This window comes from Nothobranchius furzeri, chromosome 2 (genome assembly GCF_043380555.1).
Source record: "Nothobranchius furzeri strain GRZ-AD chromosome 2, NfurGRZ-RIMD1, whole genome shotgun sequence".
Taxonomy (NCBI): Eukaryota; Metazoa; Chordata; class Actinopteri; order Cyprinodontiformes; family Nothobranchiidae; genus Nothobranchius; species Nothobranchius furzeri.
The window spans coordinates 49,016,402-49,032,822 of NC_091742.1; the positions used below are offsets into that span (position 1 = coordinate 49,016,402).

General features: G+C 42.8%; 1 protein-coding gene across 1 annotated transcript in view; it reads right to left on the reverse strand.

Moving 5' to 3' along the window:
• Positions 1-15,281, reverse strand: part of LOC129163042 (gastrula zinc finger protein XlCGF57.1) — a 436,254-nt gene extending 420,973 nt beyond the window's left edge. The window contains exon 1 of the mRNA XM_070546156.1: positions 15,194-15,281. The gene's annotated coding sequence lies outside the window, so the exon portion shown is untranslated. The remainder of the gene's footprint in view (positions 1-15,193) is intronic.
• Between the last annotated feature and the right edge of the window lie 1,140 nt (positions 15,282-16,421).

The following is a 16,421-nucleotide window of genomic DNA, read 5'->3' on the forward strand; positions in this document are numbered from 1 at the left end:
AGAGAAGAAAGTACTAGATAAATGCATACTTAACGGTAAGATACAGAAGAAAATGCTAGATAAATGCGTACTTACCTGCAAATTAGAGGAGAAAATACTAGATAAATGCGTACTTACCTGCAAATTGGAGTGGAAAAGACTAGATAATGCATACTTATCTGCAAATTAGAGAAGAAAAGACAAAGCATACTTACCTGCAATTTAGAGAAGAAAACAATAGAAGAATGCGTACTTACCTGCGAATGAGTGAAGAAAATACTAGATAAATGCGTACTTACCTGCAAATTAGAGAAGACATGCTAGATAAACTACTTATCTGCAAATTAGAGAAGAAAATACTAGATAAATGCGTACTTACCTGCAAAGCAGTGAAGAAAATACTAGATAAATGCGCAGTTACCTGCAAATTAGAGAAGAAAATACTAGATAAATGCATATTTACCTGCAAATTAGAGAAGAAAATACTAATTAAATGAATTCTTATCTGCAAAAGGGAGAAAATGAGTCCAAATATTAGAAGGTATACCTGCAAAATACATAAAAAACAATACCAGATAAATGCATAATTACCTGCAAATTAGAGATGAAAATACTAGATAAATACGTACTTACCTGTAAATTAGAGAAGAAAAGACTAGGTATGCATACTTACCTGCAAATTAAAAAGAAAAGACTAGATAAATGCATGCTTACCTGCAAAATAGAGGAGAAAAGACTAGATAAATATGTACTTACCTGCAAATTACAGAAGAAAATACAAGGTAAATAAGTACTTACCTGCAAATTACAGAAGAAAATACAAGATAAATAAGTACTTACCTGCAAATTAGAGAAGAAAATATTAGATTAATAAGTACTTACCTGCAAATTAGAGAAGAAAAGACTAGATAAATGTGTACTTACCTGCAAATTAGAGAAGAAAAGACAAAAGCATACTTACCTGCAAATTAGAGAAGAAAATACTAGATAAATACTTACTTACCTGAAAATTAGAGAAGAAAAGATGAGATAAATGCATACTTACCTGCAAATTAGAGGAGAAAATACTAGATAAATGCGTATTTACCTGCAAATTACAGAAGAAAAGATTAAATAAATGCATATTTACCTGCAAATTAGAGAAGAAAAGACTCAATAAATGCAAACTTACCTGCAAATTGGAGTAGAAAAGACTAGACAATGCATACTTATCTGCAAATTAGACAAGACAATACTAGATGAATGCGTACTTACCTGCAAATGAGTGAAGAAAATACTAGATAAATGCGTATTTACCTGCAAATAAGAGAAGAAAATAGATGAATGCGTATTTACCTGGATATTAGAGAAGAAAATACTAGATGAATGCATACTTACCTACAAATTAGAGAGGAAAATACTAGATAAATGCAATTTTACCAGCAAATTAGAGAAGAATAGACCAGATAAATGCGTACTGACCTGCAAAGTAGAGAAGAACATACTAGATAATTGAAAACTTATCTTCAAATTAAAGAAAATACTAGATAAATGCATACTTACCTGCAAATTAGAGGAGAAAATACTAGATAAATGCTTACTTTCCTGCAAATTAGAGAAGAAAAGACTAGATAAATGCATAGTTACCTGCAAATTAGAGGAGAAAATACTAGATAAATACGTACTAACCTGCAAATTGGAGAAGAAAATACTAGATAAATGCGTATTTACCTGAAAATTAGACAAGAAAATACTAGATAAATGCTTACTTTCCTGCAAATTAGAGAAGAAAATACTAGATAAATGCATATTTACCTGCAAATTATAGAAGAAAATAGATGAATGCGTATTTACCTGGATATTAGAGAAGAAAATACTAGATGAATGCATACTTACCTACAATTTAGAGAGGAAAATACTAGATAAATGCAATTTTTCCTGCAAATTAGAGAAGAATAGACCAGATAAATGCGTACTTACCTGCAAAGTAGAGGAGAACATACTAAATAATTGAAAACTTCTTTGCAAATAAAAGAAAATACTAGATAAATACGTACTAACCTGCAAATTGGAGAAGAAAATACTAGATAAATGCGTATTTACCTGAAAATTAGACAAGAAAATACTAGATAAATGCTTACTTTCCTGCAAATTAGAGAAGAAAAGACTCGATAAATGCGTACTTACCTGCAAATTGGAGTAGAAAAGACTCGACAATGCATACTTATCTGCACATTAGAGAAGAAAATACTAGATGAATGCGTACATACCTGCAAATGAGTGAAGAAAATACTAGATAAATGCAAACTTACCTGCAAATTGGAGTAGAAAAGACTCGACAATGCATACTTATCTGCACATTAGAGAAGAAAATACTAGATGAATGCGTACTTACCTGCAAATGAGTGAAGAAAATATTAGATAAATGCATACTTACCTGCAAATTAGAGAAGAAATGCTAGATAGACTACTTATCTGCAAATTAGAGAGGAAAATATTAGATAAATGCGTACTTACCTGCAAAGTAGTGAAGAAAATACTAGATAAATGCGTACTTACCTGCAAATTAGAGAAGAAAATACTAGATAAATGCATATTTACCTGCAAATTAGAGAAGAAAATACTAATTAAATGAATTCTTATCTGCAAAAGGGAGAAAATGAGTCCAAATATTAGAAGGTTTACCTGCAAAATACATAAAAAACAATACCAGATAAATGCATAATTACCTGCAAATTAGATATGAAAATACTAGATAAATCTACATTTACCTGCAAATTAGAGAAGAAATACTAGATAAATGTGTACTTACCTGCAAATTAGAGAAGAAAAGACTAGATAAATAGATACTTATCTGCAAATTAGAGGAGAAAATACTAGATAAAAACGTACTTAACTGCAAATTAGAGAGGAACACGGTTTGTGTGATATTATAGGCACATATCCCCTGTCTCTAATGACCTTCAGACACACAGTGATGCAGGGGACTGTTCTGTTCTGCCCCTGCTGGACCTGACTGCAGCCTTTGACACTCTTGACCATCACCTGCTACTGGAGAGGCTGAGAGACTGGGTGGGCCTATCAGGAACTGCTCTGTAGTGGTTCTCCTATTATCTCTCTGAGCGCTCCTTTTCTAAGGCCATCTCCAAGTTTAGGTCCTCCACCACCTCCCTTACCCATGGTGTCCCACAAGGTTCTGTGCTGGGGCCTCTGCTCTTTGTCCTCTCTCTTTTCCCTCTTCAGCACATCCTGAGCTCCTTCAAAGGAATCTCCTACCATCTTTACGCAGATGACATCCAACTGTACATCTCCTTTAAGCCCCATGAGATGTCTAAGCCGCAGCTGTTACACACCTGCTTAGACTCTATCAAAACCTGGATGGTGGGAGCTTTCTACAGCTGAATGAAGATAAGACTGAGATCCTCATCTGTGCCCCAGACAAGCTGGTTCCCAAAGTCAGAGACTCTCTTGGTCAGCTTGCTTTTCACACCAAACCTTCTGTCAGGAATCTTGGTGTGACCTTTGACCCAGCTCTCACCCTGGATTCTCATGTCACTTCTCTTGTTCGCTCTTCCTTCTTCCATCTCAGGAACATTGCTAAGCTGAGTCCCATTCTATCCCGCTCTGAACTTGAGACAGTTCTCCACACCTTCATCTCCTCACGCTTAGACTACTGTAACTCTCTTTTCACGTGTCTGAGAAGAACCTCCCTGAACCATCTACAGGTGGTTCAGAATGCCTGTGCTCGGCTTCTGACCAAGTCCTCCATACATACCCACATCACCCTGCTTCTCCTCCAGCTTCACTGGCTGTCAGTCTACTTCAGGGTTCATTTCAAGATCCTGGTTCTGGTCTATAGGGCCTTACATGGACAAGCACCATCTTACATTGGTGATCTAGGTCCCTACACCCCCAGCAGGTCCCTGAGGTCCAGTGATCAAAGCCTGCTGGTTGTGCAGCACCAGGCTAAAGACCAAAGGTGACAGATCATTTGCTGCTGTGGCCCCCAGACTCTGGACCTCTCTCCCCCTGAGCCTGAGATCAGTGGGCTCAGTGGTCTCCTTTAAAAAGCAGCTGAAAACTCACTTGTTCAGGCTTTGGTGTGACCTTCATCACCACTCTCTCTTTATTCTGCTCTCCCCACATATGCCACCTTCCTCAGGATCCACTGATTTCCCTATTTCCTGTTCACTCTCTCTCTTTCGGCAGCTGGAAGATAAAGATGTGGAAGTCGTTTTAATGGACAGAAGACATCGACGAGAACAGTGAGACTCAGGAAACAACTTCATACTGCTGGAGACTCACTATCCCTGGAAAGGAGGTGTCCTTCCCCTTTGCTGCCTTGAACCGCCCCTTTGGTTGCCTCTCCCGGTATCTGCTAGGGTAGACGATTCGTTGTTTGTCTCGCTCTGGCAGGCGTTGCCAAAGCGCGATGAGTCTGTCTACCCTGCTGTCAGACAGTCCCTGGAGACTCCTGAGCTCCACCAGGGCCTGAACCAGCTTCAGGACATGCTGGTATCCTGGCTGGCCGTTAGGACCCTGGATCTCCTCCTGAGAAACAAAGAAAATGGGGAAAAAAAGTCTAATTTCTGAAATATCTCTGAATACATGAAAAAACAAAATCAGGTCAGTCGGCTGTGAAATGATTAGCTGAGGGGGATCAAAGACCTCTGAATCAGAGGAGTGGTGGTCGCCAGGAGTCTGGCTTCCAGGGATCTCGGGAGGGGCGTGATGCGCAGGGGCGGCTGGATGTGATGGCTCAGACCCGGGTGTGTCAGCTGGATCCCCTGACCGGGCTGCTCCTGAAGTGCTGGTGGACGGGACCTCAAGGACGAAAGCGGCGACGTGGTCGCCCACGTCCTCCTAGATACCCTCGTCCACCTCGTCTAGGTCAGAGATGGCAGCAGCATCGTCCGGAGCGTCAGGGTCCACGCTGACGTCCTCAAGCACTCGGCCTGTCTGCTGGAACAGGTACTCCACCCCGATGAGCTCACCTGAGATTTTGTGGAAATGTAAACGGTTCAAAGCCCCTTCTTAGCAAAGCATTGGTGCACAGTGTGATTAAAAATCAAGAGTAAATAAAGCGTGTTTCTCTGTTCCTCTACCTGTGTAAGCAGCAGGCTTGGTGAAGTCCTTAACCATCTGAGGACCAAGCACCCTTTGGCTCTTCTGGTTAGGGGCGTGTCTGAGGTGGTCACTGTAGGACAGCAGAGGCTCCTTGTGTCCCTCAGCTGCTGCTGCGCGGTCCTCGTTCCACCTGACGCATCAATCAGGAACGCCTGGAAGTACTTAGCACCGGCCGACGTTCCTGAGTGATTAGATGAGAAAATCAGCTTTAGCTTTTACTGACACCTGAAAATGAACAGTTTACAGAAATAAAACAGGTTTCTCACCTGGGATGAAGCGGTTCAGGTGGAGATGGAAGGACTCCAGAAAAGTGGAGTCACTCGCTCAGCGATAGGACGAGCAGTCTGACCCCTCCTTTTTTCAGACCGCCTGTCTGGGTGTACAGCTGCATGCCTCGGTGGTCCTGGATGCAGCTGAGGTGGCCCCTCTGCGTGTCCCAGATTTCCTGGATGCGGAGAGCGTCAAGCAACTGGAAGTTCATCGTGTTGTGTCCTGTGGGCCCTCTGAAGGTGTCGAGGAGGTTTTGGAGGAGAAGCGTCGTCTCCTCGGCTCCACGCGTCCTCCTGCGGCAGTGGAGCCTCCATTCCTCCTTGCCGATCCGCTGGATCACATCAGCATCCATCAGGTTGACCATCACGTGCGTCCCCTCCAGCTCGGACCGCTTGGCACCCACGAGACGGCGAGCATCTTCGGCGTCCATCTCAAAGATGCAGTAAGACAGCTGCCTCATGAAGGTGGGATCCAGCTCGTGGCTCTCTGTGGTGACACCTGATGTGAAGCGGCGCATCAGATGCCAGATGTCCAGCCGAACTATGAGCTGTTCCCACTCCTGCGACAGAGAGGTTAGTCATTGGAGTGCACCACAGTCAAGATCAGAACCCAAAAATCATTCACTGCTCTATAAATTGTCTTTTACAGAAATGGATTTGGGTGTCTGATTGTTTTAAATTTTTCAGAAAGACATTGGGTAGAAATTCAGGTGACCTGGTGATCCATTAAAGTAATTCACAACAAAATAACGTATCATCGCGATTAAAAATCAAATAACTAAAGAAGTCAGTCAGCAGTGATGCAAGTTTATACCAGAAATAAGGTCTTGGACACGCCGTCCTGTTTGCAGCAGTCGCGGTCCACGTACATGAGCTGGGGGGCAGGTACCTCGGCTAATTGACACCGCCTCATCGCCATCTTGGACAGGCCCTTGGAGCCATCGCAGCAAGTGAGGATGCTCATGAGGACCTGGCCATGCTCGTTACCCACGTTGGAAGCCCAGGCGGCCCTGCCAGAGACGGCACCTGCGAGCTTCTTCGTCACCTGCACACAGAGAACTTCCTGCGTAAAGACCAGCAGAACTGTTGTTCACAAGCAGCAAGTAAACACAAAGCAGTGACCGACCTTTGTGGAATCCATCTTTAGGATGGATCCGAAGGTGGACGTGATCCTGGCCTTGTACTCGTCCAGCCGCGTCAGCAGCCAGACAGATGAGGGCACAGGGGGCATGTGGGGAGGTGGTGTGATCTGCCCCCTCGTGCTGCCCAAGGCCAGGAACTGCTCGCAGACGCCGAGGTACTGAATCACTCTCCGCATCCAGGCGTCGGAATGCTGCTCCCACAGGGTGTTGCACAGCTGATTGGCACTGAGGTTCCTGTACTCTAGAAGCTGAAGCACAAGGGCCACGAGTTAATGACTAGAAACAATTCAGTTGAACTGTGAGCTGCACAGACACCACAAGCCAAAGCAGGAAGCTGCTAGAGAGACGAGGAGAGCGGACGAGGATCTGATGATTAATGAGCACCAGGTGTGTTTGGGAGGGTGATTAGCCAAGACAGAGAAAGGTTACATCTACAGACCATGACATCAGTGATGGAGACTAGTTAGAGGCAGCGGGTTGCTACTTGTGAGTTACCAACAACCAAGCAAAGTGTAACTGAACCCAAACTTACAACATCTGGTCACATCTGACTGTTACCAACAAAATATGAAATGAACACATTTCTGTCACTTACTTCCCCCTTGGTCAGCTACCGCCTGGACCAGCTCTTCGTCACTGGGCTCCCCAGATGCTGTGGGTGGACAAGCTGGTCTGAAGGAGGCTGGAAATCAAATCATCATATATGTGTTACAGGTATAGGATTACTTTATTTTTCCAGTCCGGAAGGTTCATCAATTGGTTATTTTGCAAAATGTCAGGATTATTTCCTAACAGTCATGTTTTTGGACTGTGGGAGGAAGCCGGAGCACCCGGAGAGAACCCACGCATGCACGGCAACAGCTCTAACCGCTGCGTCACTGCGCAGCCTGCTGATTGTGATTGTGTTAAACAGGTTTTATTTATATTTCTGTTCTTTAACATGGGTATTTCAGTGGATTCAATCTAAAATTAATCCAGACATTAAGACGAAGGAAAGTAGATGTAACTTTTCAGGTGACACAGGTGAGTTCAGAGGGAGGACAGCAGAAGTGAGACAGAAGGAAATGATGCATCTGCATAAAAACAGGATTTCATTGGCATTTTGAAATTTTGATGACAATATTTTATATAGAGGGTAAATAAGTACTTGGTTCACAATTTCATTTTAGTGAGTTTTCATAGAAAAGCCCAGGTTCCCCTGATGCTTCAGATATGCCACTTTTCATGGATTTACTTGGGAGTGCACACACACACACGCACACACACACACACACACACATACACACAAAGCAGACATTTTTTTTACATTTAGCTCATTTTTCCTGCATTTAGCAACTATTGTCTCATTTAAAATAATGTTTAAATGTCATAATTTCAGCTAATCTAAATCTTACATCTAAACATAAATCTTAAATCTAAAACTAAATATAGATATTAACTTTAAATACAAATGTTGAATGTTAAAAGTAAATCTAACACTTTAATCTAAACCTACATGTTAAATCTAAATCTGAGTTAAATCTTTCAATGTTATGCAAATTAACCACGATTGACCGTGCCCACAACAAACGTTGGCTAACTGCACTCACTTTCACTCCACTTTCTTCTGTGCGCTGGCCACTGGCTGTGCTGCTCTTCATCGGGCATATTAGCAAAGGTAATAGCACATTTCACTATCAGTTTTAATACATTTGTAAACTACTTGCTTTGATCGTGTTGTTAATTATTTCTCTGCTTGGATCTGGTAAAAGGATACGTTTCAAACAACACTTTCCCCTCATTTCTGCAGAGCCCTCCCCGTGGATTTCTCATCCACTTAATTTAAACTCCAGTGACCCGATGAAAGAAGAGGAAGCACTAATGGACCCACCGGGCTGCAGAGCAGACAGCACTAATGGATCCACCGGGCTGCAGAGGTTGCTTCAGACTACTGTCTTCAAATACAACTTTGCTCTAATACAACTACTCTAGTTGAATTACTGAAATAAATGGGACTTTGAACCAGATTCTAATTTTTCCAGTTTCACTTGTTTGTATAATTGGGTGATTTTATTAGCATTTCTACTCATAATGTAGTAAAAGCATAAATAAAAACCCTTAAAATGACAGTAGAACAGGCACAAATAAGATCTAGGACTTAAATTTACTGACTTTTAACACCAGAGCAGGCGTGGCATGTTCTGAGAATGATCAAGAACACTAACTGGTTCCAGTTGGACGACTGGAGGATGATGGGAAGATAAAAGATCATGACAAGGAATCAATGATCTGACAACAGGTGAGTGGACCTTCCTTACGTAGAAAGTCCCGCTGTCATGTCAAGAAGGTGATGACTGCAGACCCGCAGATTCACGCCTGCAGCAGCGAATCTGGTGTGATCTCCAGCCTGAACACAACTTTCTTGTTCCTCGCTGCTCCTGATGCGCTTAAACATGCTCCCCTTTAGGTCCCGATCAGCTGATGACCGCTTAAACACACCTCGCTACTTAATGAAATTCAAATTCAAATTCAAATTTTATTTGTCACATACACATTCATACACAGTACGAAATGCAGTGAAATGCCTTGCACAACTGCTCGTGACCTAAGAGTTGAAAATAAAAAGACTGTACACCACGGATTAAAATGAAGGGTAAATTAACTGTGAAAGAGTAAGGTAAAATATATCTGAATTAAAGTTGAATAATAGAATAGCTTTACAACAAAATACACAACACAATACAAATTAGAATAAAAGGTAAATTTAGCTGGGAAGGAATAAGATAAAATATATATAAATTGAAGCTGAGAATAAAGTAACTGTACAACAAAATACACAGTATGTAAATGTATAAGAATGTATGAAGAAATAAAAATATCTGAACAAAACAGCGGCTGAACAAGTATTAAATGGAAATGAAAAAAATATATATACAATGTCCAGAGTTGTGCAAACCACATTTTAGTGACTTTGTAGTGCAACTGTGCTTAAACAAAGTCCAGACTGTTCGGTGTGTGTGAGAACCATATGTGTGTGCACTTACTATGTGGTGGTGTGGTTTAAAGATCGTATCGTCTGCGGGAAGAAACTCCTCCTCAGCCTCTCTGTGTTGGTCTTCAGGGAGCGGAATCGCTTCCCTGACCTCAACAGAGAGAACAGTTTGTTATTTGGATGGCTGAGGTCCTTCACGATCTTCCTGGCATTGGTCCAGCACCGCCTGCTGTAGATCGAGTGCAGGTCAGGGAGCTCGGAGCGGATGGTGCGCTCAGCTGATCGAATAACCCTCTGTAGAGCTCGTCTGTCCTGCATGGTGCTGTTCCCGAACCAGGTTATGATGTTCCCCGTCAGGATGCTCTCTATGGTGCACGAGTAGAAGCTCCAGAGCACCCTGGGGGGCAGTTGAAAGTCTCTCAAGCGTCTGAGGTAGTAGAGACGCTGCCGGGCCTTTTTCACCATGGTGTTGATGTGACAGGACCATGACAGGTCCTGCGTGATGTGAACACCGAGGTATTTGAAGCTGCTCACTCTCTCCACTGGGCACTCGTTGATGACGGGGATCTGGTAGTTCCTCTCCTGCTTTGTGCTGAAGTCCACTATCAACTCCTTCGTTTTGCTGACGTTTATAAGGAGGTTGTTCCTCTTGCACCAGGTCTCCAGATTCCTGACCTCCTTTAAGTAGGCTGCCTTGTTGTTGTCAGAGATCAGGCCCACCACGACGGTATCGTCAGCAAACTTAATGATGGTGGTGGAGCTGGTACTGGCCACAAAGTCGTATGTGTACAAAGAGTACAGCAGGGGGCTTAGAACACACCCCTGGGGGGCTCCAGTGCTGAGAGTGGTGGGGGCTGAGACATGTCCGCCCATCCTTACTGCCTGTGGTCTGCCAGTTAAGAAGTTGGAGATCCACTGGCACATAGATGAGCTCAGTCCCAGGTGCTCCAGTTTGGTGGTGAGTGTGGAGGGAATTATGGTATTAAATGCAGAGCTGTAGTCGATGAAGAGCATTTTAACATAATTCCCCATGATGGAAACGTGATGTTTAGACAGTCACTCGTCTCAGAAACATTTAATAAACCAACAGAATTGTTTAGAAAATGATCTGAGATTTTAGAGTGTTTCTTTTACTTTAAGACACGTTGTTTGTGACTGTTTACAAAGTAGTGAGGACACGGAGCATCTTCCCAGCTGCAGCCAGGCGCCTCTCGTTTGGCTGACTACTTTCATAAACTACTGTTAGAGTAAAATTATTCTGTCTGGAGCTTTCAGCGCTGCACAAATGTTACATAAATGTTAAAAATATAGCTTACCTCCACTTGTGTAAAGTTTCCGGTGCCACGAGGCAGCAGCAGAGATCAGAGACGATCTCTGAAAAACTCCATAGTTTTCAGGAAGTGTTTTATAACAAGTTGGGAGAAGAGGCTGACGTGTTTTCCAAATACTGCATCGGTCCAAGCAAGGCAGTTTCTTTCTGTTTTTATTGTGTTTTAGTAGCCATCAACAGAGCACTGTGCATTGTTGTGTGCGTCAGTGATATTCGGCCTATGAGGAAATCATGCAATGATAAAGGTTCTGCCTTGCTTGAAATGAAAGCTGTGATGAAATCAAATGCGTCATTTTTTTCTAATTAATGAATCATAATTAACGCGTTAAAGTCCCACCCCTAGTAATAATTTACAGAGTAAACCACACCTTTAAAATGCTTTGCCCTGCACAACAGCACCTATAAAACACATGTTTCCGTAGGAAGGCTAATAAGTTTGTCCTAAACTGTTTTCAGGGTCACAGAGCTTGTTCACTTGATGTGAAAACGTGACTCAAGTTTCATGTTGATAATCACGTCTCAGTTTAAGAAAAAATGCCACAATTGGCTCCATTGTTTCTCATCCTGAAACTTTGCAGATTTGGTTTGCTTTTAGCGCCTCCTAGTGGCCTGATTTTCACTGAGTTTTCTGCCTCATCACACGGTTTAATATTTTCCCTCACGGGGGGTAAAAACTCATCATGTGCACCATGTGAGCTGCTGGCTGAGCTGAAATATTCTAGTGGCCAATCAAAGCGAGTTCTCCGCTCACATGACCCCAAGGTGAATTCAGGTGCAGCCCCCTGCCCTGTCTGTCAGAAAAATTATATGTTAAAAATGGCTGCATGGTGGCGCAGTGGTTAGCACTGTTGCCTTGCAGCACGAAGGTCGCAGGTTCGAAACTCGGCTGCGGCCTTTCTGCGTGGAGTTGCGTGTTCTCCCCATGCATGCGTGGGTTTCCTCCGGGTACTCCGGTTTCCCTCACAGATCACAACATGCCCTATAGGTTATAAATTGTAAGTCGCTTTGGATAAAAGCATCTGCTAAATAAATAAACAAATAAACATAAAAACACACAAAGCGGTACCCTGCAGATCGATGGGCCCTTTGTTTCCACTGCCCTCCGGAAGGATCCAGGATCCAGGCGGCGGTGCTGTCAGAAGCAGTCTGGCTTTTCAAGCTGCATCTCTGGGAGCAGACCGCATAAACACCTTGCCTGGCCCTTTTCTCCAGCCACCGTACCTACACTCTCCTAACCTTGAAATGACGGTGGCGGCGACACCTCATCAACAAAAAGTAAGTAAGTAAGTAAGTAAATGTTTATATAGCGCCTTTCACAGATATAAATCACAAAGCGCAGTACAACATGATAAAGACCAGGGCAAATACCTCTAACCAATAAAAACATCCAAAAAACAATAGCAGTGATAAAGTAGAAAATTAAATCACGAGTATAAACAAAGTGAAGGTGTGAACCCAAACAAAGCCATCTTTTTGAAACATTTAGTAGAGGCATTCCTCCATCTTTCTGTCTCCATTTAGTTTATTTTCTGACATGCAGACAGGAGGCTGCCATCTTGGTGTCATGTGGGCGGTGAGCGCGCTTTGATTGGCCACTAGAACATTTCGGCTCAGCCAGCAGCTCACATGGAGCACATGATGAGTTTTTACCCCCCGTGAGGGAAAGTATCAATCCGGTCAGATATTCACCTCAGCGACTGCTGAGGCAGAAATCTCAGTGAAAATCAGGACTAGAAAGACAAATAACTAAAGATCTAATGAGAAAAAGATAACTAATAAACCAGAGGGGAAGGACCAAGGAGAAACCTAGAAGAAAAAACCTGAACCTAAGAAAACTACAGGGAAAGAAAGCTAGATGATACAAAGAATAACAAGAATAAGTAAACCTGGGAAACCTGGTGGGAGCTGGAGGCCAGAAGGGGCACAGGAAGTTGGGTACACGTGAGGGGGGGATTCTAGAGAGACACATGGAGGGGTTGGAGAACTAAAGGGACCAGAACCTGGGGGGATACCAGGGAGAACACGGAGGGGCTGCAGACAAGGAGACACATGAGGACACAAGGAGACACATAAGCTAGAGAAGGATGGAGAACACAGGGCGACACATGAGGGAGACGCAGGACGCAGACCATGACATCCAGTTGAACCACTGATTAAACAGTGTATTGAGTTCAGTTCATTATTCCAGCCATTTAAAGGGTTTCTCTCTATGGAAACCCAGCAGAGTGCACAAATAAACAGATGAAGTAGCACTCTAGAGAGGATTATAAGATACCTTTCGTCAAACATTTTGACAGGTCTATTGTTCTTTGACCTTTTTGACCTTTCAGTCCTATTGTTCATTTTGACCCTTGACCTTGCCCCCCTTTCCTATCATTAATCAAATGGACAGGTGTATTGTTCAATCTTTGCCCCCCCTTCCGTATCATTAATCAAATGGACATGTGTATTGTTGATCATCCAGATGGCCTAGACCCCCCACGCCGCATCATCAATGGCGTATTGTTGAGCGTCCAGATGTCCATGATCCCCACGTCATAGGCTAATGTGTGTAATGGCGCGTGAAGTTTCTTATTGTGTTACTCCAGCGGTTCCCACAGCCCCCTCCCTTCTGAGTGTAATCCTATAGTGGATAACTCTTTAAAAGCTCAGATCTGTCCGAATGGTGAAAAGCCGAGCTCTAAGAAAAAATGATGAACCACGAGGAGATGCATGAAGCACCAAGCCACGAGGAAGAGGAATGTCTTACCTCTCAGATATGTTCATCACCTAAATTCAACACACAGAAAGTTTTGTCATCTAAATTGTACTGCAAATGCAGAGAAGCAAGAAAAAGAAGGCCAGCCTCACCAGTGAGCAGAACCACATCAGTCTGACGCTGCAGCCGTTATAATGCATTTACCAGCCCTTACTGGCACACCATATCAGTCTAACCTCGTGGGACTTTTTATATCAAACATGACATGGCTCACTGACAGTGGATGAGTGCGGCCTAACTGCTGTGAATGACAGCCCCACACGCTGGTCAAGTACTTATGAAATGGTTGTACGTCTCCTCAAAGTTAAAGAATCTGTTTTTGGAGTAGCAGACAAGATGGGATGGTCTGCTTGCTCTCGAGTGAGTGACAGAAGCTGAGGTCAATGCAAGAACTTTTGCAGCCTTTTACTGAACACACACAAACTCTTCAGAGTGACACATTGTCTATGTCATTAATACTCTCTTTGATTTACTCAGCCATCTGGCAGATGTTCACGTTGGATTTCGTATGTTCAGTCTTAAACTTTGTGTTTAAATGTGTAAATATTTACATGCAGCTCACTGACACTTTTTGACCAGAACTAAAACTATTGTGTAAAACTCTCTGTCCAGCAGCACATCAAATTAATGGCTGTAAGCCCACACACACACACACACACACACACACACACACACACACACACACACACACACACACACACACACACACACACACACACACATTTAAAGCACTTTCCCCTTTCAGAAAATGTCTGACTCTCTCTAAGACAAGTAAAGAATTTAGGTTACCAACTCTAAACACCCATTCAGACATTTCTCTCACTTCAGAAAAGCAATGGTTTGCCATCCTAAACCATTTATGGTTCTGTTGTAAACCACCCTGCATACTCAAGCCTATAAGAATAAAAGTTGATCCTTACCTCAGCGTGAGCTTTTAGTCGACAACTCACAAAGCAAATTACTCTGTATTGTTCTGCAGGTGGATTTGTTTGAAAGAGTGTCTGGAAGTTGGTTCAACAAAGATCTGTTGAGCTTTCTTAAAGCTCATTCTAAACAATTTTACACAGCCAGCGACTTCTGACAAAGCAATTGACTTCCTTTTTTTTTGCAGGTGGCGGGGAAGTTTTAAAACAAAGATCTGGTTCATTCTAACCAAGTCGGCATGGAAACAATTCACAAAAGCAAATGACTTGCTATTGTTTCAAAGAGCTATTTAGGTGAACAACATCTTTGGTTCGTCATCATCAGCAGTGAAAGCTTAACCATCGCCTCCTGCCTTTAGTGTCACATTTTGTTTTCACTGTCACACACACACACACACACACACACACACGCGCGCACGCATGCACGCACGTATCAGCCCAGCCATACCGTCAGATCACACGCGAATGCGAACGTGAAAGCTGTTCGTTACAGGACCATCACGCCACAGACGATCCTCGAAGCTGGTAAGTGATTACAAAATAGCGATTAATAAGTCAGAGATGTGTCGTTCATATTTATCGTTTTTATTCTCCAGAGCAACGGCTGACGGCCTACGCACCCCCAACCACCTCCAACCCCTTCTCATGCGCAGACGGATGGTAACGATAAAAAAACAACTGATTAATAAGTCAAAGATGTCTCGTTCACATTTACCGTTGTTTTTTATCCTTTCAGAACAACATCAGACAGCCGCTTCAATATCTCCGCCCACACCTCCTCCTCCTCCTCCTCCTCCCCCTTCTCCTGCACAGGGTAAGAGATATATAAAAAGGTGGTTATTTACTTCAAAGATGATTCGTTCATATTTTTCCTTGTTTTTATTCTTTCAGAACAATCCGACAGCGACTCTGAAACCGCTGAACGTGCTACTGAGCAGCCAGCCGGTAAGCTGTCTCACAAAACTGCTCCGCAGAGTATATGAAATTTTGAAGTAAAAAAATATGTTTTTTATCCTTTCAGAACAACCCACAACCGACGAAGAGAACGCACCACCTCCTGCACCTGTACAGAGTAAGTTAAATTTATATATATAATTTATTAAAAGCTCGTTCATTTTATTTATTTTTTATTTATTTTTTCATCAGAAAAACGGTTAAAGAAGAAGAAGCGGGGCAGATTTACGCGACTTCAGAGATCAAACAGGATGAAGCTTGGCTACCTGCTCCTGCAAGTGAATTCCGGCCTGGTGGAAGTGATCCAGCAAGTTCTGGCTCTGTAAAAGGAGGACACAGATTTTTTTTCTTCATTTTTAGTAGGTTTTTAATGTCTTTTGTATCATGAGTGAAAATTGGTTTGATGACCTTTCAGATTTGTTTGAAGTAGATGATGAATTAAACGTAGATTTGTTAGATCGAATTTTAGCCAGCCAAAATCCCTCAGTGGAGGCCGAAGAAATCCTATTAAATGACTGGTTTGATTTAAGCGGACTGAGTGAAGTAGATGAATTAGCTTCAGATAGTGAGATCTTAGATGATATTTTAGCATCCCAAGCCGTTTCAAACGAGGTCGATCAAATTCTAGCAAATTCAGATGAGCCTTCATCAGAAGCAATAAACGAAATTTTCAGACAAATAGAACACCAGCAGAGCGTAAACGAGATCGATCAAATACTGGCAAATTCAGATGACCCTTCTCCACAAGCTGTAGATGAAATTTTGAGACAAATAGAACACCGGCAGATCGGAGGGAGCGTAAACGCAGCTTTTAACCAGCGTGAAATTAGAGAGAGAGTGTCTTTTCAAGCAATCAACGACCCAGCCGAGTTTTATATTAATCTGATGGAAATATTAAACAGGTTTGCTGAAAGAGGAAGCCAGATCGCGCGTCCCAACGATAGAGTCCAGTTTGAAATTAATACTTTGCACACGACGCACCACGTTAA